Raw genomic sequence first — 27,125 nt, 5'->3', positions numbered from 1 at the left:
GATACCATAAGGAAAAACAATCAGACAAATCCAGATGTAGGGTCTCTTACAAGACAACTGGCTTGAACTCAGTATCATGAGGAAAACAAAAAAGGTAGGAAGATTATTTTTGATTAAAAGGAACTAAGGACACATTAAACACCAAATGCAGTGCATAAACCTTAATTAAATTCTGGTTTACACAAAACCATAAAAGCATTCTTGGGACAACTGAGAAAATTCAAATCTTAGAACTAGATATTAGAAGATATAGGATTATTAATTTTAAGTGGGATATACACTATAGGAGCATGTTCCTATTCTTGGGAGATGTATACTAAGGAATTTAAAGGTAAGATTCATGAACTCTGCAACTTATCTTTGTGATAGAGAAAAAAATTATACCAACATGTCTTAGGTTATGAAAACAACAGAATGTTAGCTGTTCAATCTAGATACAGGGCATATGGATGCTCACTGTACTATTTGTTCATATTTCTTTATATTTAAAATGTTTCCAAATAAAAGACAGGAATGCAATAAAACAAAGAATTAGCCTACATACAGTGGGGTACCTAGATTAGGACCCTGGAACAGAAAAATGACATTAGTGGAAAAATCAGTGTGATCCAAATAAAGTAAGTAATACAGTTAGTATTACTGTGCAGATGTTAATTTCTTAATTTTGACTAAATACAACCAGGGTTGTATGAGATGTTAACAATCAGGGTAAGCTGGATGAAGGGAAGCCCTTGTACCATCTTTGTAAGTTTTCTGTAAATCTCAGATTACACCAAATGAAAAGTTTTTAAACAGGGGCAACCAATATGTAAAAACTAGAAGTTATTGTATTTTAATACTCATATAACCAAATAACATCCAGGTCCAATGTTTACAACAATGATCTCCCACAAATATCTAGTTTGGCACAAAAAGACTGCAGAAGTGACCAAGTCTGCATGGAAGCATGAATTAGAAGGAAGCCACATTTGCACCCAGGTCCTGGACATCAGTGTCAAGCAGAGCCTTGGTCTGGTGAAGGCAGAAGCTACCGTCTGGGCCACAGCTGCGTTGTTCTGCAGGCTTAGCTACGCTTCCTTTCGTTCAGCAGGGACACAGGTTGAACTGCCCACCTGGGTGGTACTGACTGCAAAGGAACTGCAAAGAGGAGGAAGAGAGCCATATCTCTTCCCATCCCATAACCCACCTGCCCAAAGTCTCTAGCTGCACCAGTCCTTGCAAGTGGAATCAGATTTATTTATCCAGCTGCAGCATCAGCAGACAGTTATCTGTGCAATTCTTGGAGAACCCAAAAGATTTCCATCAAATTTACCCAACTTAAACGACAGTGACAGCCCCCAATTAATGGAGGAGGAATTCAGGACATCTGCCTCACCCCACCTTCAATGAGTCATCTGGAGGTGCCTCCCAAAAAGTAGATCATGGTGACTCTTCCCTCCTGGCCCCCAAACCCTGACTTCCTCCAAGGTCAGCTCTTTTTTTTTTTTTTAACCTTAATAATTTTATTTTATTTTATTTTTTATTTTTATTTTTTTTATTAAATTCTTTTATTGGTACATTGTAGGTATACAACACAATTATATTTCTCATTGGGAATTGTACCTTTACATGATGCATCTTGGTTCTTATTTTTTCTCCATTCCTAGCCCTCCCTTCACCCCCTCCACCCTTCCCTATTTACAAAGACTTTATTTCCATTTTTTCCATTTCTCAGCATTTTTCCTTTCCCTTCTTTCCTTTCCCCTGCCCCTCCCACTACCCCTACCCCTTTGGACCTTTTCTTCCTATTTTGTATTATCAATTATTCATTCTAATCATTGGTACATTTTAGGTATACAATATAATGACATTCATCATTGGAAATTTGCACCTTTACATAGTCTCTCTTGGTTCTTATTTTTCACCCTTGCCCAGCCCTCCCTTCAACCCCTCCATTCCTCCCTATTTACAAAGATTTTGTTCCTATTTTTCCATTTTCTCATATTAATCCCATTCCCTTCTATCCTTTCCCCTAGCCCTCCCACTTCCTTCCCCTTTGCCCCTTTTATTCCTATTTCACATTACCTATTATACATTTAGTCCCAAGGTCAGCTCTTCCATTGGGTTTCTGGCCTTCACCCAAACCCATGTTGTCACGAGCATTCTTTCCCTCTGTGTTTCTTTTCTTCTCTTTTTCTCTACGTTTTTTGTTTGTTTGTTTGTTTTTTGAGATAGGGTCTTGCTATTCCAGGCTGGCCTCAAACCTGCAGCAATTCTCCTGCCTCATCCTCCTGAGTGCTGAGGCATGCATCACCACACCAAGCCTCCCTTGGAGTTTCTGCAGCTCTTACACCTGATGGAGCAGAACAATGTCTGATGTGAGGATGCTTCTGGCCTTTTGTCAAAAGGGAGCTGTGGGCAGGATGATATGACTGAAATTCAAGCAAAAATCTAAGCTCTTTTCTGAAAGCAAAGTTTACATGCCACTGGGATTGTGTGGTGGTTAAGAGCACAGGCCGTGGGGTCACCTGGCTTGCACAATCTTGAGTGATTTGGGGCAGTGTAATATCCTCTGTGCTTTGGGCAACTTCTCTAGAAAATAGAGGTGATTACAATAACTAGCTCCCAGGGTTGTGAGAACTACTGCAATTGTGTCCATACCTAGCACACAAGGATAATTCAATGCACGTAAATGATCACTGGTGTACTTTGAAACAACATGTTTCCTGTTTCCACTTTTGTTTTTAAAAACATTTCCCAAATTATTAGCACTAGAATTTAGGGGCTGAAAGAGTCCCGAGGAACCATGGAGGCCCATCTTCGAGATAAAGAAAGTTCTTCAAATTTCCCCAAAGGTGGTTATATCACTCCAGTCTGTCAATTGAGGACCTGTAGAATCGGGTAATTTGTGTCCCCAAGAGGGTAGTAATCACTAACCTAGGCTTCTTCTGGGCCTTTCCACCATTCTCTACATGCGCATTCTTTATACTACAGCCATAGCAATATAAATCTCACAGGAACATGTTTGATTAAAAAACGGAGGACTGAAACTTCAAAGTGGCATTAAGTATCATGAAAAATATGTTGTTTACATGAAAAATAGAGGACAAAAGCCTCCTTTCCTAATGGTTGAAGCTTTGCTTCAATCTCAAAATTGAAATTAAATGAACTAAGAGGAAACCCAAGCAGTTCCTTCATCTGGGTTTAGCAGGCACAAATGACCAGAAATGAAGTTTCTAGTCAACCTGCAGGCCAGCGTCTCCACCTCAGGCTGGGGGTCACTCTCAGCTCCTGCCCACACCCCGGGTCACCAGTCAGGTAAGCTCTATCCTCATGCCTTGTGGCAACTTAGAAGCCTGAGGCCTTATCTGCCCCAGCTGGACAGGCAGAAGCAGCATTAGAGGATGACAGCCGTCCAGGGCTACCCTGGGAAGGAAGATGGAGAGCAGCCTCTGTTCTGGGCAGGCTCTGACCTGGAGCTGGTACTGATTGGGCAGCACTTTCAGTACAGCTGAGCACACTGCTGACGTCCTCCCAGGCAGGGGAGCCTAGTGCTTCCCTGAGCCAAGCATGCACACCACCAAAAGACGCTGGGGATTCACAGGCACACAGTTCCATGACAGTGCCTTTGCCAAGCTTTCACACCCTTCTGAATCAGCAAAGGAGAGGGAGAGGGCCTCTAGCAGTGTGCTGTGCCATCAACACCTCTTGACTATTAGTCCCAATTTTTAACCAGCAGACAGCAAGCCGTAAGCTAAAGTGACTGAAACAGGCAGTAATTCAGTAACACTGGTTTGATGTTACTCTTTTATAGTTATTTTCTACCTTACAGCATTTGACAATAATATCTATTTATGAAAGAGATCCAATATTTCTTTCTCAAGTACATTCTCATTTTTCAAAAACTAGAGGGTGGAAAAGACTAGGAATAGCTCTCTATGTGGAAAAAGCATAACACACTCTCCTACCTATTGTTAGAGCTTCTTGATAGATGCGATATCCTGGAACTGGGCTGTCATGGTAGGCACCAGCACAGGCAGCCATGGTCATATGAATTAACTAAAATTAAGTGAAAGTAAAATTTCAGATCCTCAGTTGTAATAGCCACATTCAAGTACATGTGGCTTATGGCTACTATATTGGACGATGAAACTACAGAACATTTCCATCATCCCAGAAAACTGTACAGGACAACACTAGCTAGACTCCTCTCCCAGCTCACCTGGGTACTCACCTGGTGGTGGTCATAAAGGACCTGGCTTCTCCCCAAGTAGTGGAAGTTTGGTGGCTGTGGCAGTGGGGTGCTCCAAAGAGGCAGTGGGGGGAGCTACTGGAAGTAGGGGAGGGGAGAACAGACCTTTGGGGTTAGCCAGTCCTGCGAGGAATAAAAACCAAAACATAAACTGGAGGACAAATGAGGAAGCGATTCTAGCTGTTCTCCCAAAATGATCTTAAATCTTTAGAAAAAAACCAAGCAAAGAATAACCTGCCACTCACACGAGGCTCAAGCTGAGCTCTGAAAACCTCTACCAAATCTTTCTTAGGCTCAGACAATTCCTCAATGGCCTACTCCAGGGCACAGCAAACTGGAGACAAAGGACCAAATCAGTCCACTGTCTGGTGACAGCCTTCTGGCCAAGAACGGTTTTCTCATTTTCAAATGGTTAAATTTTAAATAGTTATATAAGTATTTTATATTCTGAATTCTGCTTCTCAGCCCACAAAGCCTAAAATATTTACTATTGGAAGTTTTAAGAAAAAGTTTACAAACCCCTGATCTAGTCCCAGTCTGTCCTAACATCCTGGTATTTCACCTCCTCTTCTCACAAGTGGGTTTTGTTCTAAACATTCTATTTTGAAGCTAATTTTTTTCTTGGTACTAGGGAATGAACTCTAGGCCCCATGCATGCTGGCACACACTCTACCACTGAGCTACATCTCCAGTAATTTTTTTTCTTTCTTTCTTTTTATTTCATTTATTTATTTATTTATTCTTATTTCTGAAACAGGAGCTCACTAAGTTGCTTAGGCTGGCCTTGGACTTGGCAATCCTTCTGTCACTCCCCCTCAAGTAGCTGGGATTAAAAGCATGCATCACTGTGTTTAGCTTTTGAAGCTATTTTGACACTTAGAAAATATATTCTTGGTGTTTGTTTGTTTGTTGGTATAGGACATTGAATCCAGGGTCTTCACACTAAGCTACATGCCCATCCCCCTGCTTTAAAAAAATTTTAATTTTAAGATAGTTTCTAACTAAGTCACTAAACTGCATAAGCTGAGCTCAAACTTGTGGTCTTCCCGCTTCAGCCTCCCAGAGTGTTGGGATTAGAGGTGTATACTACTGTGCCCAGCAGAAAATGTATTCTTAAATAGCCAAAGCAGTGAGGATCCCAGACAGGTCATAAAGGCCAACCCACAATGTACCCAAATCACCCTGCTTCTCAGAAGCTACGCTAACATGGGCCCATTCAGAAGAGGTGCTCAGACCTGCCCCAAGGCCTGGCACACTGTCTAGCACCCTGTGCTACCCCTCTTGGACAGGCAGGTGTCCTGCACATCCCTCACCCTGTGGCACAGGATGCTTCCTCATGACTCTTGCTAAGGCCCTAAGCAAGCACCCAGTCTTCTGTGAGGGTCTGGAAGAGTTTTGGTTTTAAACTAATGGCAAGGATGGGAAGCAAATGGAAGCAAGATTTTGCCCTGAATGCTCCCTCCTGCTCCTCTCTCAGGAGCAGACCAGGTGACCACACCAAGCCTATGGGTGAGCCAAGAAGGGGTCTAAAGGAGTGAGCCCACCCAGGCTAAGGGAGTCTCTGGAAGCCACTGGAGTTGAGGGGCTGGGCCTTGGGGGATGGGGAGTGAGGGGGAGCACAGCAGAAGAAGGGGAGGAACACAGGTGTGGAGGTGAGGAAGCACAGGCTACAAGAGGATCAGAGAAGGCACAGAACTAGATTCTCACTCATTCCAACCTAGCAGGTCTGGGAGGGAGGGAGGCATAGAAATGTTCACTTGAAAGGGCTGCGACTCTTCCATACACACTGGGCTTGACAGTAAGAGAGCTGCATACGTGAACTATCAGTGGACAAGGGCACATTCTCTCTATTTCAAGCTACAGTAATTGTCAAGGTAAAAACGTGCTCATAGGAAAGATATTTGGCTAAAATAATCCCTGCTCACATAAAAGTTCAAAGCAATATTTGACTCTTGCATCTCCAAGGGATTGGGAGTGTAGCTTGGTGAAACAGTATCTGCCTACCATTTGCAAGGCCCTGGGTTCAATCTCTAACATCAGAAAAACAAAATGAAACAAAACAAAACACATCAAAACTTAACTCCACCCCTTCAAAAAAAAAGACATGCCTAAGTTTAAATTTTATTCAAGGTCCAGGTGAAAAGCCACCTTTCTACCCTTTCTACCAAGAATTCATCAGCAACATGTTTTTAACATGGCAGACTGAAAACATTCTCTCAGTGTTCCTCCAACCCTACGGCAAGTACACAGGGAACAGGAGAGCAGACAAGGGTAAGTGAAAGATGCCAGCATGCATCAGGAAGATGAAGACCAGAGGGAATGCTCACAGTGTGCAGGCAGCTGCATCCCAGGCTTAGTTAGAGTGGGAGGCGGCTACAACTCTTTGCCCACAAGGGAAAAGCTCAGACCCTGGGCACACCAGGCCCCATAGTTATGTGTAAATGAGGTCTGAGGCTGAAGATGGGGCCTGAGTGGGTCTGCACCCCACATAGTTACATTTCACCCCAGGTTCCTCTTGGGAGGAAGAGATGGATGTCTGAGAAATCCATTTGAGCAACAGGGTTGGTTAAACCTGAAGTTAGATAGCTCCTGGGATTTCCAGTGACGTAAGGTCTCTTGGTTTTATATTAACTTGGGTTGGGGTTCTGTCACTACGAAAAAAGTCCACAGTAATGCAACCTCATTTTAAGTGGATGTCACTACTCAGGAAAAAAGCCTCAAAGTCCACTGGTTTCAGAGTGCATATTATGAGATCTCAGCTTAAGTGGCTCCAACCATAGCCATGAACCTTGAGAGAAGTTCCTCTAAGCTTTTTCCTGGAATGAAACTCAGGCGGCTCACTCAGGAGGACAATCACCTACAGACATGGTGATATTGTTTGGTCTTCTGAGCGCTTAACATTCATTAAAACTATGACAGGACGCACTTTGAAACTGTCTGGCTCTCTAGAGGAGCCCTCGTGGGAGCAGAAGAGCTGCTGTGGAAAGCACTGACCTGGCGGTGAAAGGAGGCCTCCTCTGGCCTATCCCCTGACCAAAGGGACTTGGCTGAGACTGCGGGAGGGGCACTCACGAAGGACTCTGTGCTGGCGGTGGGGCTGGGGAGGAGTGGGGGCAGCTTGTCCACTGTGAGGGTGTGCCTGCCTTGAAATGCTGGGGGCTTCTCTGCGGGCTGAAGGATCTGACATCTCTGGGCCTGAAGAAGGCAAGAGAACAAACAGCCAGCAGAAGCCTACAGTTTAAATCAGCAAGACACAAAGGGTAGCTCAGGCTGTTCAAGAAAGAGCTTCACTTTTACTTATTCAGGAAAGATCTTTTCCCTTTCACTGACTCACAGGGTTCTATAACCAAAAAGAAACAAGACTGTTACGTTTTAAGTTTACAAAAAAAAAAAATCCTAATTTTGTAAGATGAACAATTTCTTTAAAGTTTTAATACATCCTAGGTGTTAGAGTCAGCTACTTTTCCCTTAAAAAGACAAGTGACCATTATCTTGTGTTATCTATTTCTCTCAAAACAAGCAAACTAAAGTCTCTCCTTTAAGAAGCTAAACTTCTAACCGAAATGTTCTTTAAACTTTTCAAGATTAGGAACTGCTTTTTCATCCTTACCGCATACTTAAAAAATAATCTTACAGGACTGAGGGTGCAGCTTAGTGGGGAGAGCACTTGCCTAGCATGTATAAGACCCTGAATTTGATCCCCAGCACTGCAAAAAACCACAAAAACAAACAAGGAAAGAAATCTTAAAAATGTCTCAGTTAACAAAAAACAGGAAAACAAATTGATCAGAAACCAAGGAAGCAAACTGACAGGGAACTGGAATTATTTCTAATGTGTCCATCTGTATACAAAGGTCATTCTACTCACTAAAATTCTGGTTCAAAAGGAAATTTGACTTCAGAAGAAGCACTTCAGTCTATAAAGGTTAAATGTGAATATCGTGTATTCCTGTCTAAAACATATTTAAATCAGTTACTTTTGTATTATATACATATTCAAGATGCATATTCTCTCACTAAATGAAAAATATGTAGCTTTCTTTTACACATGGATTTGCAGAAAAAGCATTATCTGGAGTTTTAAAATGGAGAAGGAAAAGGGACAGTGCCAAATACCTTCCAGTTGTTCTTTCCTGGACTTCAATGATCAGGCTCAACTCCTCCCCATAGGAATGCTTTCCCTCAGTTAACAGAAAGAGAAGGTGTGGAATGCCTGAAGGCAGGCAGTAGCTGCAAAGGCCCGGGGCCAGGAAGTGCTCCACCAGATCCATGGCCCTCTGAGAAATTCCAGTGCTTCCGACTCTGGAAGCACTATATTCCTAGTCACTAGCACCAGTGCATTCTCCAGGGGCATATGATCATGTACTAGGACCAAGAAAGAAGCTGTTTTATAACTCAGGTGCCCTGATTTTTCAGAAACACATTCACAAAAAGACAATCAGAAAAGAGTTAATCCAACTGCAGGTTGTTGAAAATGTCTCGGCTTTCATCACAGATATGATTGTCTATTGATCTAAGTGACCAGGAACCTCCATAGCAGATGCTCTGTCACATTTTAAAATCAAACATTACTTGCTGTTTCAAAATTACAGCAAGCGGCAGCGGGGGTACAGATGGGATATGTGCCAATGGAAATTCTTCTGTCTAAACAAACCTAGCCTAAAGGGCAGGGTGCTATTTCAAAAAACAAAAACAAAACAAAACAAAAAAAGTAAAAGTGAAGGTGTTTTATTTGGTTCCAGCATTAGAGGGCGTGACTGAGGCGAGAGGGATTCACAGAAGAAACAAGCAGAGCTGGGAATGGCAGCATTTAGAGTAGAGGAAGGGTGGAAGAGAAAGCAGCAAGGAACCACTGGTCTTGGTTACAACCTTATCGTAGTCATTTTGTGCATGCGTGTGTGTGTGTGTGTGTGTGTGTGTGTGTGTAGTCCACTGACGAGATAGAAGGACAGACTGCTGGGACAAAGGACTCCCAGGCTCTGGCACTGGCTTGTGAGGAGTAACCTGCACCCCCTGCATAGGTCCGCCCTATCTCCAGCTCCACCCTTAAAACCTCTGAAAAGCCTTTCCAGGTCAGGTCAGGAATGCTCCGGGCATGAAACGTTACACAGAAAATAAATTCCAGACACCAAGAGTGACTTTCCCTTGACTTCGCGGTTATAGCCAGTGCAAAGATAGTGTCTAATGTCTCCCAGGTCTATCTGCTGAGAATAAGACTAAATTGAAGTTTAATCTCAGATGGGAGCCCCCTAGCCTGTCTTGTCATATATTAGGCTCTGAAGAATTTAGAATCCAAGGAGCTCTACAGAGCTGCAATGGAGATGACAGTATTTGACTAAATCTTAAACTGTGTATTAAGGTTACATTTAGGGAGAAATATAAATACATGTTTGCCTTCGAGCTCTGAAGTTTCGTTGTTTGACTATTTTAAATATTCATCTCTTTACAGAAGCATCTCTACATACCTCTGAATAAAGGCTGTATAATGTGAAGTGTGAAACAAACTGTTGACTATAAACCCAGAGTACAACTATGACTAATTTTATTAAAATACATGTAGCTGGTCAGGCGTGGTGGTGCATGCCCATGCTCAGCACTCAGTAGGCTGAGGAAGGGGAATTGCCAAGAGGGCCAGCCTGAACTACACAGTGAGATCCTGTCTTAAAAAAGCACCCAAAGTAAAAAATAAAATAAAATACACATAGCTTAAGAAGAAAACAAAGACTTTTTAAAATTTAGGATTTGAATTTAGAAACTAAACTCATGGATGACAAATGAAATATGTTCCTAATATATTAATAGTATTCTGGAAATGAAAACAATTATTTCTTGAAATGTTGAAATAGATAGCTTTTTATTTGTATTATTATTATTATTATTATTATTATTATTATTATTATTGGTACTGGGGATTGAACTCAGGACCTTGCACTTGGGAGGCAGGCACAGTGCCATTGAGCTAAATCCCTGGCCTGCTAGATTGCTTTTTAGAGCTGATTTTTTACAAAAATATTTTAGAAGTCAACAAGTTATTTGACCTACTTACTTTAGTGATAATTTTCTAAATGACCCTGCATAAATGTAAACACTTAAGTAACTCGACATAATTAGTTCTTTTTACAACTATTTCAAATTAAACTGTTCCCCATCCCCACCCTGGGGAGACTGAGATTTGTAATTATACAAAGTATGTGTTCTTTTACATTTTCAGAAGTTGTGTGTAACATAAATGTGGTTAGACTTATAAATTAGCTACTTATTTGCCTATAAACACCATATTTCCACGTTCATGTACACAGCACTGAGAAACCGCGGGCCAAGTAGATGCGGTAGCTACACAGAAGCAAAAGACATGCAATGGTTGGAATAAAAGACTAGTTTTCATTCTGGCTTCCCAAGACGATGGGAAGCAAGTGCTCATCACTTTTCTCTTTTCAAATCTAATGTGACTGTGGTGATCACTCATCTGACTTTTGACATTACATTACAGGTTCTATGAAACACATGTGTATTTCCCTAATTATCAACCCTACATTCACTTCTCTGGGGTTCTAGAAGATATGGGCATGAAATACATCCACCTATTAGTGCTCCAGGGGTCTCTGCTCAAGGGAAAGGTTTCCCAATCTATCAATGAACATCCATCCCTGTTGGAAAGGACGAGCCAGGGGCCTACTAGAGAAGCCTGCCTGCCTGCTGCTTACCTGGAGAGAGAAAGGAAGCAGGATTTGCATGACATCTTACACAGTACCTGTTGTATTGGAAGCGCTCAATAGATACGGACTGAATAGAACAGAACCACGAGCTTCTGCAAAGAAGAGAGGACTAGAAAACTCATGTTGGTCTGATAGGAGTGAGGTTAAGATACAAATGTGGGTCTCCACGTGGCAGCCCTCCCTCTACATGGTGGGGAAGGAACAGGATGATCGTCACTCCCTGTCTCTGTTGTCCAGTGCAGGGGCTGGAGTCAAGACAAGAATGGAAGCAGCAGTTTTGACCAGCAGGGGAAAAATGAAAGTAGATTCTAGGGAGAAAAAGAGAGCTCATTTTTATGCATTAAAGAACAAGGAAATTGATGAGACAGAATAGCAAAGGTAAAAATGGTTTAGGGGGAGGCTTTGCTATGGCTTGAATAAGTGTCCCCCAGTGGTCATCCTAAAGGCTTGGTCCCCAGCCATGGTGTGACTGGGAGGTGAGAGAAATCTTATAAGAAATGGTGCCCTTGAAGGGGACATAGGGACCCCATTCCCCTCTTTTCTCTTTTGCTTCTCAGCTGCCATGAGGTGAGTAGATTCCTCTGCCACGTGCTCCCATCATAATATGCCACCATGCCACAGGCTCAAAAGCAGTGGGTCCACCTGACTATGGACAGAACCCTCCAAAACTGTGAGTCAAAATAAACCTTTCCTCATTCTAAGGTGACGGTCTCATAGTATCCAGGGGAAGATGAATATATAGGGTCATTGAAATTTACTATCAAGAATAAGAAAGCTAATGGTGAGATTTGGGAAAATCTCTACAGGAAAGAACAGAATTGGCCTGTAATATTTTGGATGGGTTCTCTTGGACTTTTAGGGGGAGTCTGGACAGGGGCTCACTATATTGAGCTCACATGCTCAAGTGATCTTCCTGCCTCAGCCTCCCAAATGCTGGCACTACAGGCATGCAGCACCAGGTCCCTATGTTTTGGATTCTTAAATAAGCAATGACAGTGATTTAGGTTTCAATTGTCAAAAATAAAGTATTTCATGATACTTATTCAAGTCTTTTTCCTCAACTAGACTTGGTTTAACTACTGACAAACATGAACCTTCAAATTGTGCCAGCATACAAAATAAAGATTATAGTTAAAGCAGGATATGTATTCAGTGACAGTTCTAGATCAAGTCACATTTATTTTGGACAGGCTCATGATTACGGTGCAAGAGACATGTTTTACATCGGACTGTTCAAGGAGAACACAAAAGGGGGAACCATCATCTTTAACTTGCCGCAGTGTGTGAGTGAGGCAAGGTGAATCATTTCCACCCCAAGTCCCCATCCCCCAAGCGATGACCTTTGGCCATCACATAGTCCCTTACACACACACACACACACACACACACACACACACACACGAAAGAGGCAAGTTACTTTCAATCAACAAAAGGAAAAAGAATTCCATGTTACCAAGCAGTTGATACATAGATACTTTTATGCACCACAGATTAAGTGCAGGGTAAGATAGTTTATTTTTATTGCATTTAGACAAGTGAAGTATAAACTGCTATATATTTTTTCAAACCACGCATGTCCCACAGCTTGTTTTTACTCTTGGACACATTTAAACATTTACAGCTATGCTATCTGTCTAACAGATTCAGTTAAGGGAACTAGAGCCAACTCTGACAAAAAGGAATCTTATTTTTTAAAAATGTAGTTTCTCATATGGTGACTCTGTGTTTAATTTTATTAAGAAAGCAGGGTATGTGTTTTTGTTTAGCACAATACACTGGGTACCATGAATGTTCTTTCTTAAAATGGAAACATCTAAGTGCTATATGATGAACTCGTTTCAACTGAAAGATCACAAAAGAAAATGTCACACTGCTTTAAAGAACAGATGAGACATTTATATTCAGAAAGGTGAGACAATCCTCCTGGGATAGACTCACACTTGTCATTACCCGCACAATCATGCCTTGCCACAGAGGGAATGGGTTACACTAAAGTTAGCCAGCATCAACCATCCTGCAGCTAACCTCGGATCAAAACGAAAGTCATTTCGTGTCTTACTTCCTCAGCCTCAGCACTCCTAGGCCTCTCCATCAGGTTGAAGCTGCCAGTCTTGCCCAATTCTTGCTTTGAAACCCATAAAGCCCCCTACCACATATTCCACCCTCAATTTCTTTCTTCAGTGACAATCCATCCTACACTTCAGTCTCTGAATTATCTTATTGGAAGTGTTCTTTTCAAAAATGCCACAGTAACTGCTCAGCATCCTAAGCTCCTTACCTGAGCATTCATAGTCCTGGTGAGATATGACTTCAGCCTATCTTCATAGGCTCTATAACCTACCGAGCTTCAAACATCCTATTCTCTTGCCAAATGTAATTCCCATGGGCCCTGAGAAATCAACTCTCCCACACATTTCTTCCCGCTGTGCCCTCCCTGCCATTCTGCACGTTATCACTTACCAGTCCTCACCTCAAAGGTCCGACTCAAATGATATCCCTGAAATCTCCTTGCCTCATCTCCTTGGACTCCAAACTATAGTGATCCACTCTTCCTCATATGAACATTCTGATTATATCAGGGAAACTCTTAGCATGTTATTTACATGCATGTTTTATTGTTTTAGACTGCATGTCCTACAAATAGGAATCGTTACTTAATTATCTTTATGTTCCTTTCTGTGCCGATCATAAAGGTTTACATACACAAGTGCATATTAAATGTATTTGTGAATTAAAAATTAGTGAGATGACAGAAAAAATGCTTTCCTGGCAATTTAGGAAAGTATGGACGATTTCAGAAAATAAATTCAAGAAAAACAAGACATAGATCATATTTACTGGATGACAGCTTTGATTTAAAATCATCACAAAAATAATTCACATTGGATGACATGATTTGAAAATTAATTACTGTTTGGGAGTATAAAGGAATGAATTAGCCAACTAATTTATCACTACAAATCTTCCCAACATCAAAGTGACAACAGTGCAAGCAGCAGGCCCTAAATCGTGGGTTCCCTGGCAGCTGCAGGCTGCACAGTGGCAGAGGAGTTTCTGAGCAGCATCCACTCTAGTGTCTGATCTATGGCCAACTGCCAGACTGTGGGACACCAGGCAGGGGCTGGGCAACATCTGAGGCATAGTTTCCACATGCCACTCCAGATGGAGGGGGAGAAGAAACGCAGTCTCCAGTCCTCTCCACTACAAAAGACTGCCCTCAAATGAACACCAGTCGGCCTGGCTCTGAAGATGGGAAGATGGCAAGAGCATCAGGTTTGTGTAAGTCCAATGGCAGCTGGAATCAGTCATAGTTGTAAAGGAAGCACAAGATGCTGCAAGTCAGATATGAGGCTCACTATGAGTTTTGAGAAAGCTAATCTAGTCAAAGATTAATGCAGTGACCCTGGCTGAGATAGGGTATTATAGCAAAGTTGCTAAATACTGAGGAAACAAATGCATGCTGAGTCCTTACTGCCTCTGGGTTCAAAATTGGTTTAAATTACTACATGATCAAATTAATCCAGGGCATATCTGGTTGTCTTTCAATTATTCAAGGGAAATTCCATAATTTTCCACTGTAGAAGGAATTGTCCTCTCCCACCCTCCCATGCTGTGCCTGACCTCATTTTTTCTCCTATACTGTCTCCCAAGATCCAACCCAAATACCCTCCAAATGAGACGGAGCTATAATTTTGCTTTTGAAATCTCATAAAGAAAAGATGATGTCTACAACTCAAGCCAAATTCTATAAAGGGAATATCAATGAAAAAAACCTTCCAAGTCATCTTAAGACCACAGATTTTTATAAAGTGAAAAGTAAGAAAGTCCAGTGCTGCTTTCAATGCAAAGTTAAGTTTTGTGCGCTTATCCTGTCTGGTCTTCAGTACCACTCAGTGAGTTCCTACCTACCAGAGCCTGCCAAGTACTATGCAACCTAACCTAACTCAGAGCCGCAGTTAGCATCACACATGAAGTCTCTGTCTGCCCTCAAGACAGGAGACAGAAGCAAACCCACAATCCAACACAGTATAACAAGTGCCAGTTAAGGACATGTGAGATCAGGGCACCATATGGGCCCTATGGAAGAGCCAGACACAGCCTACAGGATGGAAGCAGCAGAGAAGGATCGCGCTGCAACTGGACATAGGTGGCCCACATGAGTAAGTCAGGTAGAGGAGAGGGAAGGGACAACCCAGACAGCAGGAAAAAAAAAAAGCCCAGATCAAGGCTGGGAGGAATACAAGAAATAGTTAAGAAACAAGAGAAACCCTTCTCTGGAAGGGCAATTAAGCCAACTTTGTGGCACAGCACATTAGAGGCCCAATGCCCCAGGGGAGGGGTTTTATTATGTTTTATTTTATTATATTAAAGTATCCCCAGAACCTAGACTGGCTCCAGGTACATGATACCCACATCTTACCACCCCCCATAGCTTTAGTTTGTTTCTGATTATAAAACTGATATGTTCATTGTAAACAACAAAACCCTCAAGCAGTGCAGAAAAGCTGAATAAGAAATCATCTTTGGAAATGTCACCCTATGTCCAGTTTAGTCAGACCAGTGGCCAGTCTTGCTATTCCTGTACTACTGTTCTAACAGAGCATCTCAGGAGCCCCAACTCCCAGTGACTGGTGTATGCTCAGGGCTGCATCCCTAACCACTTGGTTTGTACACTATCTCATTTGACAAAGTAGAGAGAAATAAAGCTACCTCTGTTCTTTGTCGATAGAAACAACAATGCAATCTGAAGGCCATTCTCGATTCCAAGCCTTCTGAAGTACTTGATAAAAGTGCTGGAAAAGCTCCTCTTTTCTAGTGCCTCTGCTGGTGGCACCATCTGAAAAACATCAGTGCATTGGTGCTTCTACACCTCCGACCAAGAATCCTTGAAGAGTTTTCAGGGTCTCCTTACAAAAAGGTAAGAGACAACATTTCAAGAACAGACAAGACACTATAAGCAGATTCTTACCTGTCTGAGAATATGGGTATTGCTCCTGGTTATCTTTGTACCCTTTTGAGTAATCAGCCACATTCCCCCATGATTCTTCAAGGCTGCTGAACCATGAAAATATTTTCTCAAATATTGTGTAGATGTATTTTCCCTCTGAATGTGCCCCCAAATGCCAAAAATCAAATACTAGATCACCTAATGCAAGCTACAGTCACCTAAGGCTATGTCTACCTAGAGGTAAAATATCTTTCAAAAATTTGTTCTCACTTTAGAATATTATGAGTTTTAGGATTTTCTGTCCTTCCCCATTTGTTTCTTCTTGTCTGCTGAGATATAAAATTACTAAATGGAGCCATTGATCTTTGCCAAGTAAGACTCATTGACAAAGAATGAGAGAGAGAGAGGGAGGGGAAAGATAAGTAGATTGATATGTGTTTATCTTTGAAAGAAGTGCTCACTTTTGAAGGTCTTCATTGGATAAGGGTAAAAATATGAATCAATGAGATCTCTTCCTTTACTCCTAAACACTCCTCAGCTCCTGTGAGCAAGCTATTTTCCCTTGCTAAAGCCATGCAGAACAGCGCACAGATGCTGGGTAATCTATTAGCCATCTAAAGTAGTCCCCTTTGCTGTGATTTAACAGAAGAAAGAGGGAATTAGATGCACTCTGTACCCTAAATCAGGCACTTTTCCTGCGGCTCCCCAGTATCTAGACACTAATGTTTCTGTCCATAAGGACCATCCTGCCGGGAAGAGGAGCACCTTAGCAGGCAGCAATTAGCGGTGTTCCCACCAGAGGCCTCATGCTGCATGGCGAAGCAGCCACCGAAGACATTCTGTCAAACCAGGACTATTCAGCAAACTCAGAACAAGCATCAGTCCCTTTGCTTCTCCCATTTATGATTCCTATTTGAGTTCCTGTCCACATCTACCTTCCTGACAGATTTTTCTACATAAAGCTGTTGCTTGAATCCATGCCTCCCCCTACTGCCCTGAGAATTCTAAGCTCTACAGAATGTTTCCTCCACCGAGGCAGGCTGTAGCTTTGTCTGCAGTCTTCGACAAACACTGCCATTAACTCTAGTGGCCATTCTTTAAGCAACTGGCTTCTCTAACCTTCGCTATATTTTATTCTTGCTGGCTCTCCTTCAAATTTTGTTCTCTCCCTCCCTCCAGTTATTTATTTATAAGCAGTACTGGGGTTTGAACTCAGTGCCTCACACATTCCAGTCAAGAGCTCTGTCATTGTATGACATCCCCAGCTGGTATATGCTTATTTTCTTTTTCCCTTTTCCTTAGTTTGTTTATTTATTTATTTTATTAACAGTCCTGGGGATTGAACCCAGAGCCTTCCAATGATCTACATCCCCAGCCCTATTTTGTAATTTTTTTTTTTTGGTACCAGGGATCGAACTCAGGACCTTGCACTTTTGAGGCAGGCGGCGGAACCACTGAGCTAAATCCCTGGCCCCTGTAATTTTTATTTTGAGACAGGGTCTCAATAAGTCGCCTGGGCTGAGCTTGAATTTGTGAACCTTCTGCCTTACCAGAGTGCTGGCGTTACAGGCACGCACCACCACGCCTGGCACACACTTTCTTTTAATGAAGTAGATAAATTCCTCCCCACCATTACCAAGTAATTAGAGAGCTGAGAGGCACCCCAGAAGTTAGGGCCTGGGCCATCCAGAAAAGACAGTCTAATGTAGACATTGTAACGGCCTGGGTTTGAATATCAGCTCTGTCACTTACCGGGTGAGTAACTTTGAATGAGTTATTTACAATGCCTCAGTCACAAGGCTGTCAGACCCATCTGCTTGCTTCTAAAATGGGGATTAATAATAGAACTCGTCGTAGTGTTCTTATGAGGATTCAGTGAGTGAAGCCCTGAGAATGGGGCCAGAGGCAGGGCAGGCTCCCAGTGGAAGTTGACCACTACTACCCATTGTGGCCTTTAGGTTTCTTTCAGATCAGGGCTAAGAAAATCTCTACCTCAGAAGAGCACCTACTGGAGCAGGCATGCCAGGTCTCATTTTCAGGAAATGTCACCTGAGAAACTAACCTTCACTAACAGCCACTCCTGAATTCTATACTTCCAAGCACTTCTGTAGGTGAAGAAAGCATTTTTCAATTTTGAATTATTAATCTAATCTGACAGAAATCTCATCATTAATGCAGCCAAGAGGGAGGCCCTGTCAAGGTTCATACATATAAAAATCAATTCAAATACAGTTCAAGGAAAACTGCTTTTACCAAAACCACAGAGAAAGATCCAAGGTGAGAATCTTGAACTATAGCATCAGTTTACCTTTGCTTATTTAGAAGAACCCCACTGCTGAATGTAAAAGACAGAGTAAACGAAACAAAGTAGCCTTCAAAAGTGATTTACACACCCTGGAATACTACACAGTGGTTAAAACAATGAGAATGAACAATCCTCCATAGCATACTGTTAATTAAAAGAGACAAATTCCAGAACAATATACTAGTGGGAGCTACTGAAATGAAAAAATGGAAAATGGCACTGGCTACAGTGCCAACACTTGAGAGGCTGAGGCAAGAGGGTCACTGAGCTAGGAATTCAAGGCTAGTCTGAGGAACACAGCAAGACCTTATCTCATAAAAAAAAAAAGGTAAGTGAAAAACGAAAAAGAAACACTATTAAACAAATATACAAAAATTTAAAGAAACAAGAAAAACTGAGAGAGTCTAAAAGGGGATTTTTATTTTATTACCAGGTGCTTTTACATGTCTATCCATTCCTCAGGTTAAAAAAAACCACATTTTTAAACAATTGATATCTATATTTTGCTCTGGGGTTCTGACTTGTCGTGTAATAAAATAAATTTGCATTTTTGAACATATAGTAATGATCAGATGGCAGCAAAAAAGAATGTGTGGAAGAAGGAAATCAAGGGCCCGCTACAGAGAACTCACAAAGTGGTCACCCACTCAGAGCTGGCTGAGAAACTCCGAGGAAGAAGGCCTGGTGGCTGAGACCCTCCTGTCGTAGGTGTATTTTAGTTACTAGAGGCCAAATGACTATGGAAAGGTAAAAGTTAGAGCAAAGTGGCTTAATATGATCAACTTGACCTGAGGGACTTCCCAAAGGCAAATATTAATAACATCAATTTTAGCAAACATCCAGATCTGCACAGTAAGAACACATTTGCATTACCACTAAAGCTTTTAGCAAATTGAGCCACAACAATAAAATCTTACCTTAGCATGTCTTCACCCTCCTTTAAGTGGCCCTCTTGGGGAGAATAAGTTGGCAGAAAAGGTCTATATGGCTTATTGCTAAAAAAACAACAAAGACAAAATTATACTTAAGAAGAAATTATTTCCCATAGTTCAGACATTAGTTTCTACAGTTCTGGTACACTCAAAGGTGATTAAGTCTTCAGTTAAACTGGATTTTTAAAACTTGAACAATGGCTTTTCTCAAGATTTGTTTTTCAAAACTTCCATTCTATTTTGTAATACCTGTTTCTAATTTTGCTTACTGTGTTTGTTCAACTGCTTCTGCAGAGGTAGCAGCTGAAGGCTCAGCTCTGTCGCAGGGAAAGAGCATGACAACTTACCAACAGCAATGGCTTCAGCATAACAGATCTGATTTGCCAACTGAACTGAACGAAAGCTAAAACCAAGTATGTGACAACAAAGTATTTGGAAATTATAAAAGCAAGAATCACTGGTTTTGTTTTCAACTTTTCTCTGACAGATGACCCACCAACATCTGACACTGACTCCATGAGGAAGCTCACAAAAGGAAATCCCTAAGATTTGATTCCAAGTGCTAAACATTTTCAAGACCAATGGCTCAAATATTCATACACCAAATACATTTTGACACACATATCCCACCATCCTCCTTTTTTAAGGGTTGCCTAATTAATGTAGATTTAAACCTAAGGAAAAAAGAGGACAAATTCAAGAAGAAAATATCTTCTCCAAATTGCTAACTAAAAGAAACAAGGGGTTCAACAAGATTAACTGTTAGAAATTTGGACTGAGAGGGTTAAGGAGCTAGCAGAAAGCATTCCATTTCCAAAAAGGATGAGCACAGATGCTCCGTTCGACCCTTTTCTCGATGATCCTAGCCAAATTTGAAGGCCATGAGAAGGAATAAGCAGATGGTTCAATGTGAGTAAGTCAAAAGGAAGTTGCATTTGCCTCATTCGGCTTCCTAGCAACTAAACTGAATGATGCCAAGAAAGCCAGCCGGCTCTAAGGAGCAACACTGCAGGGTACTGGAAGCCCAGCGGTTGTGCAGAGCAGAGAAGGCCTCTAGACACTCCTACCTGGCAAACAAATTCCATGCCCACCAACACCCACCGTTCCCCTTTCCCTAGGGGTTCGAGCTTCAGCCTACCTGCCTGTGCTACTGCCAATCACCTGACTACTCATTTCAAGACAACCTTTCAGAGACCAGCGACATCAGCTAGGCAGTCTGGCCCAGCCACCAGAGAGCAACTCCTTCTCCATGGGAGGGAAGGCCCCATGCGCTCTCAACACACTTCAGCCAGCTGGACAAAGGGCTTCAGAGGCCAAAAGACAGATCCCTGCCACCCATGGTCTATGGCTGCAGCCCAAGCACTAAGAAAGGCAGGCAGCATATATCACCTAGGATCCCAGAAGACTGAGACACATCCTTTTTGGAGCCATGATGTGTTTCCATTCTCCTAAAAACACACTAAGTAGCTACTAAGGAGGCTGGGGATTCCCAAACAGGCTGTATAGAGGAATTACACTCAGGCGTAAACATGCACATGAAATAAGTCCTCACCACAGCACAAATGGCCAAACAAATGGGCAAATAAAGGCTGGACATTTTTTTTATTAGTACATGTGTGTAGTACATCATGTTTACCTTCCTTGTGGGAGGTTGGTGCACAAACATAGCACATCTTAATTTACATTATTAAACATTGCAAGGTCACCCTAAGACCTGGCGATGCCAGTGATTTTGCTGTATTCTCTATGGTCTCCCTCTAATAGTGGCATCTATTAAAACTCCAGTTCCCCTCCTAGTCACTTGGTGGGGAGTAGCACTTATGGTTACAAATATACCTTGGGGAATGAACGCATCATCCTAAATGTTCAAGGAATGAGGTGCTCTGATGCATTATGTTTAAGCTTTAAGCTGTATAACAACTTGCTGGCTGGGTGACATCAACCTCTCCACCTACACTTTTTACAGACAGATAAGAAAACTGAGACTCAAGGGTCTGACTCTAAAGCTCCGATTCCTTTTACTACTTTTACAGTCTAGAAACTACACAAGAAGTGAACAAGTAAAAAAAATTAAAAAGTTTAAAGACAGGGTAGCCAATGAAACAAGGATGAGTGGGATGACAATACTGTCGTAAATTTTTAGGAGAAGTAAATTCACATAAGCATAGAAATCCTCATCTGAGAACTTTCAGGGCATGAGGAAGAGCTCCAGTTCACCCTGGAGCCTTCTAGATGTCACCTCAGGAAGGGGAACTCAAAGCTCAGGTCCCAAGACTGCTGTGGAGGAAATGAAACTGTCATCCTGTTGGGAGAAACACACACAGTATGGCATAATCACCTCAAAAGACAGTTTGGCGGTTTCTTAAAAAGCAAAACACACACCAACCACATAATCCAACCAGTCCATTCCTAGATATTCATCCAATAAAAATGACAGCACATTTTCTTTATTAGTTTTTTCATTACTATAATGAAATCCTCATGGCTGGAAATTTTATAAAGAAAAGAAGTTTAGCTCACACTTTTGGAGGCCGAAAATCCAAACAGTATAGCTCTGGCTCTGGCAAGAGCCCCATAGGAAATGCTACAAACACTTACAGAACCAACAGGTCACATAGCAAGATAAAACCAAAGAGATTCAAGGGTCAGACTTAGGCTTTTATAAAGACTTGCTCTGCTGGGTGAGAATTCAGCAGTATTCCTTTTTGAAGGTAGTGAGCCCGAGACCCAAGGCTCCACCTCCTAAAGTTTCCATCACTTCCCACACTGCCACACTGGGAAACAAGCTTCCACCTGAACCCTGAGCGGGGGAGGGCACTCAAGCAGACTCTAAACCACTGCAGACTCATCCACACAAAATCTTAAACATACTGCCCACAGCAGCTTCAACTATAACAGCCCAAACCGAAAACAACCAGAATGCCTGTCAACGGGCAAAGGAAGAAACAAAGTGCCAGGTATCCACACCTTGTTGGCTCAAGCTGCCACAACAAAACACTACAAACTGAAAGAACGCGAGTTTATCTTCCCACAGTTCTGGAGGCTGCAAGCTCAAGATCAAGATGCCAGAATGGGTGACTGTGGTGAGGGCTCTCTTCCTGGCGTGGAGGCAACCACCCTCACAGGTCCTCCCCCGTCTTCTTAGAAGGACACTTATCCTCAAGGATTATTTTAATGACCTACCCTTATGACTTCATTTAACATTAATTACCTCCCAAAGCCGCATCTCTGAATACAGTCACACTGGGGCTCAGAGGAGCAGACCCACATCAGCACAGCACCACGTAATGGGACGCTACTTAGCAATAAAGACAGGGACACATCCACCCAACATCATCGATGAATGGCAAAATGATCATGCTGAAACAAGACAAAAACATTGTCCATAAAGAGTATTTTCTCTTTGATTTCACTTTATATACTTTTACAAAATGATATATAATATATAGACAAATTACATGAACTGTTATAGAATGCAAACTAATATAAACAGATCAGTTGTTTCTTAGGGTTGGATGGAAAGGAAGACTGGCTTACAAGGAGGATTAAGGAAACTTGGGGAGGCAATAAATGTTCTCTCTCTCTCTGTCTCTCTGTCTGTCTGTCTGTCTCTCTCTCTCTCTCTCTGCTATGAGTAATTGAACCCAGGGGCACTCTACTACCACTGAGCTAAATCTCCAGCTCTTTTAAAAATCTTTTTTTGAGGGCTGGGGATTTAGCTCAGTGGTTTTGCCGCCTGCTGTGCAAGCGCAAGGACCCGAGTTCGATCCCCGGTACCAAAAAAAAAATCTTTTTTTGAGACAGTCTCCCTAATCTCCCTGCCTCTGCATGTTCACTATCCTGATAGTAAAGATAGTCTGTCATTCATAAGCCAGAACTCAAATTGTACATTTTCACATGTGCCACTTACTACTAAACATCAATATTATAGCGCAGTAACTATAAAATTATAAAAAAACTGAAATAATCCTAAGCCTTTTTCCTACTTTAACATCGGTAATAGGTTTCAATGTGTTCAAGTTTCAGTGCTGGTCAGAAATAACTTAGATTCTAGTGCCTATATAAAGAGAAACTTAAGTTCTCAAAAGAGAGTTCACCGAAACACTTTCCTTGCAATTTCAAATTAAATGTACACGTCATTCCCAAAGCCTCCAGGAATGCTAGTATGATTATTTTTAAATTTTTACTGTTATATCTCAATTACCTCAACTTCTAAGACAGCCTATCTATTAAATTCTCAGGGTAGGACCCTCTGGGGATAAATTTTAAAATTAAAAAGATTTTTAAGAATCTACTCTTAGAAGTTTCATCATAATTTCAAATTTCACTGAAAACAATTTGAATTTTAATACTCCTCTGGAGAAATTTCAACCGAGCCTCAAGAAATAGACAAAGAGTAACATGGCACTGTCAAAGGGACACAAACCAAAAGAAGACACAGGTTCCTTCCACAGTATAACAGTCTCAGAAGCAGAGGGTGATGCACAGCTAAATATAGCCCTGCCATGCCAGTCATACACTCAGTTCTCACTCAACTGCTGTGAAAACTTAGGTCTGTGCAAAAACCTTCATGCTTTATTCATACACCCAAAACTGGAACCACCAACATACCCTCCAGCAGGTGAAAGGATGCACAACTGTGGTATACCCACTCAAGCAAATATTACTAAGTGATAAAGAGAAATGAATAATCCTGCCACAAAAAGACATGAATGAATCATGAATGCATATTATACATGAAAGAAGCCAATCTAAAAAGGTAGTGTAATACGTGATGCCACTTAAATGACATTCTAGAAAAAGCAAAACTCTAAAGACAGTGAAAAGATCAGTGGTTGCCAGGGACTTGAGGGGAAAGGGAGGAGGTGGACAGGTGGGGCACAGCACTATGGTTCCAGTGTGTCACCGAGGGCTCATGTATTGGGAGTGTGGTCATGAGGGTGACCATGCTGAGAGGTGGGGAGACTTTTCAGGGGTGGGACCTAGGCCACTGGGTGAGCTGCCCTGAGAGGGGATTAAGGTCACACTGGTGGGACCCCTGAGTCAAGAGAGAGTTAAGAGCATCCTTGACTCCTGAATTGTTCTCTGAATTTCTGTTGGCAATGTGATCTCTTCCTCCCACGTGCATCCCATTCCCTGCCATCCACTGTTAGGTCATATCTGGGAGGTGCTGGAGATCAAACCCAGGGCCTTGTATGACCCGGGCAAGGGCTCTATCACTGAGCCTCACCCCCGAGCCCTGCCATCAGGTCCTTAATAGTCAAACTGAGGCTGGAACCATGCTCTTGAGGCTCCAGAAATGTGAGCTTTTTTCCTTTATAAAGTTAGCCTGCCTCAAGAATTTTGTTATAGCAAAAGAAAACAAACTAAGGCACACAGAATTTTTTTAGGGTGGTGAAATTATTCTGTAGGACACAGTAATAGTGGACACATGACACTACATATTTGCCAAAACTAATTGACCTTTACAACACAGAGTGAACCCTATATATGCAAATTGTTTAAGAAATCATTTAGGAAATCAGGAGGATCCCAGGACAGAATACTAAATATGCAAAACAATTACAAATTGTATTACAAATGTATGAACCAACCTCACTGATGGGTTGTGGGGGAGTTGTTGGCTCACTGTTATGGCTTGTATTTAGATGTCCCCCAAAGTCTCATGCAGTCATAGGTGGGGCTTTTTCAGAGGTGGCTGGATCTACAGTGTGTGACCTTGGAAGTGATTTATGGTGCAATGCTAGGCTCAAAGGCACTAGGATTAAGGGTGTGAGTGCTACCCGCCCTAAGGGACAGAAAGAGCTGTGGTCATCCCTTGTTGCTTTTGCTGCTGTTTTCTGCATGGAATGAACTGTTTCTCCTCTCTGCAAACTTCTCTGCCTCGCAGCCGGAAGGACCCGCGTTTGATCCCCAGTACAAAAAAAAAAAAATGTGAAGGGCCGGGGATTTAGCTCCGTGGTTCCACCACCTGCCTTGCAAGTGCAAGGTCCTGAGTTCAATCCCCAGTACCAAATAAATAAATAAATAAATAATAAAATAATAAAACCTTTCCCCCTTTAACTTCAGGTGTCGGGTATTTTGTCTCAGCCACGAGAGAAAAGTAAATAAAACACTCACCCTCTGAGATTTTCACAGTTCTATAAAGAAAGGGATTGGTAGCAGTCCGCCCAAAGCTAAAGCAGAACAGTGCCCTCTAGCGGGAGCCTTCAACGCCTGTGAAAGGAAGGCTACAGTGTCCTAGGCTTCATGCCAGAGGAAGGCCAGATCCACACAGCTTTGCTGGCATGTGGTCCTGACTCAATGCCTAAATCCTCACCAGAACCTCAAAGGTTCCTAATGATCTGAGGTTCCTGTGTCCCACCCTTCACTCCTCTTCCCCAACAAATGTCACCTCTCTGACCTAATTAATTTCCTACTTTGACCTCATTCTCCTAATGGTCTCAAATTACTCTTTTGCAGGCCCTTGTCTATGCCATTCCCTCTGTCTTGAATACCACGTGGCACACTTCCTCCCTTCCACCCAGGACTCTGCCCAAGTGTAATCTCAACGGTACTTCCTCATCTCCTCCACCACCTGCATTACCTGTCCCTCTGACTGGGCTTCACTCAACATCTGACATACAACATATCCACCATCATCATCATCATCATCATCATCATCATCATCATCATCATCATCATCATCATATCTGACGGCCATGCTTCATTCAGGTTTCCTTGGCTTTTGCCTGGTATCATTTTTCTACTCCAGAGTCCTATTCAGGAGAGTCCTTACATTTAGTGATCATGTCTCCTTAGGCTCTTGGCTGTGGTGGTTTCTCAGGTTCCCTTATTTTTGATGACCTTGGCAACTTTAGGGAGTAGTACTGGTTATATACTACACATCTCTGTGTTCTTGTGTGTTATCTAACTCCTGGAGGAAGGAAAGCTCCTAGAAGATGGGATCTTTGTTAACTATGGCTCCCCAGCAACTAGAATTGTTCCTGCCCCATCACAGGAGTGCAAGGAACAAGTGCTATGTGAATGAATTTGCTAAGTGAGTGATTTGGACCTTTAGGTTTCAGAGAGCCTGTCCTTTCACATTACACATAAAGACAACTGGTCTCCAGCAGTTAGGTAACTTGCTACTCAGGCGTACCAGAACTAGAACCTCTTTGACCTGTAACTGCCACATCCAGAAAACCCATGCCTCACTGTACACCAGGACCTTTCAACCACTACTGGTCCAACACTTAAAGCTGCCCCATGGGGAGACTTGGAGCTGATCTGCAGTCTCAGCTCCCTTGACAGCATTTTTTGTATAACAGTTTATTTAGGTCACTGACTTGAATATTTTATTGCATGTTGTCCTTATTATTTTAGAAATATAAGTGAAAAATAGAAGCAAGAAATGCTGACACTAGTCATTGGAAGAAGTCACCTAGGGAATGCAGATGATAAACAGAACAAGATCTTTCAGGCCAAATCAGGTGCTTCTTAGTCCCTGGGTGATCACCTGAAACCTGCAAAAAGTGCTAGAAAACTCTGTCAAAGGCCATGTATAAATGGAGAGACGTGACAAGGGATTGGACAGTATTTCCTCCCCCTTTCTGACATATTATCACATAAGACAGGTTAACAGGTCTACTTTGTGTGTGTGTGTGGTACTGAGGATTGAACCCAGAATTTCATGCTTACTAAGCAAGTGCTCCATCACTGAGCTACATCCCCAGTACCCTGTTTTTAAATTTTATTTTGAGACGGGGGCTCACTAACTTGCCAAGACTGGCCTCAAACTTGCAATCATCCCACCTCAGCCTCCCTAGTAGCTGGGTTATAGGCACCACAACTGGCTGACAGTTCTATCTTTTACTCATTCCTCGTTAGTATCTTTTTAGGAAAAGATAACAGGGATTCCCTGCTTATTATACCAGTTGGACAACCTTTCAATATGTGCTCATGTGAGCTTGGAATCTAATTTCATTCATTTGTAAATAAACAATAAAAACCT

At 42.1% G+C, this 27,125-nt stretch overlaps 1 pseudogene; it reads right to left on the bottom strand.

Annotated features, from left to right (window-relative positions):
- The window catches only part of LOC147830692 (uncharacterized), a 33,285-nt pseudogene extending 14,076 nt beyond the window's left edge, over window positions 1-19,209 (bottom strand).
- Window positions 19,210-27,125: the final 7,916 nt, after the last annotated feature.

The sequence above is a fragment of the Heterocephalus glaber genome, unplaced genomic scaffold, assembly GCF_053883595.1.
Source record: "Heterocephalus glaber isolate CG9 unplaced genomic scaffold, H.glaber_assembly_v1.0 deba00000071, whole genome shotgun sequence".
NCBI classification, from domain to species: Eukaryota; Metazoa; Chordata; class Mammalia; order Rodentia; family Bathyergidae; genus Heterocephalus; species Heterocephalus glaber.
The sequence above is the reverse complement of the archived record's forward strand: the minus strand, read 5'-3'. Positions and strand labels throughout refer to the sequence as shown.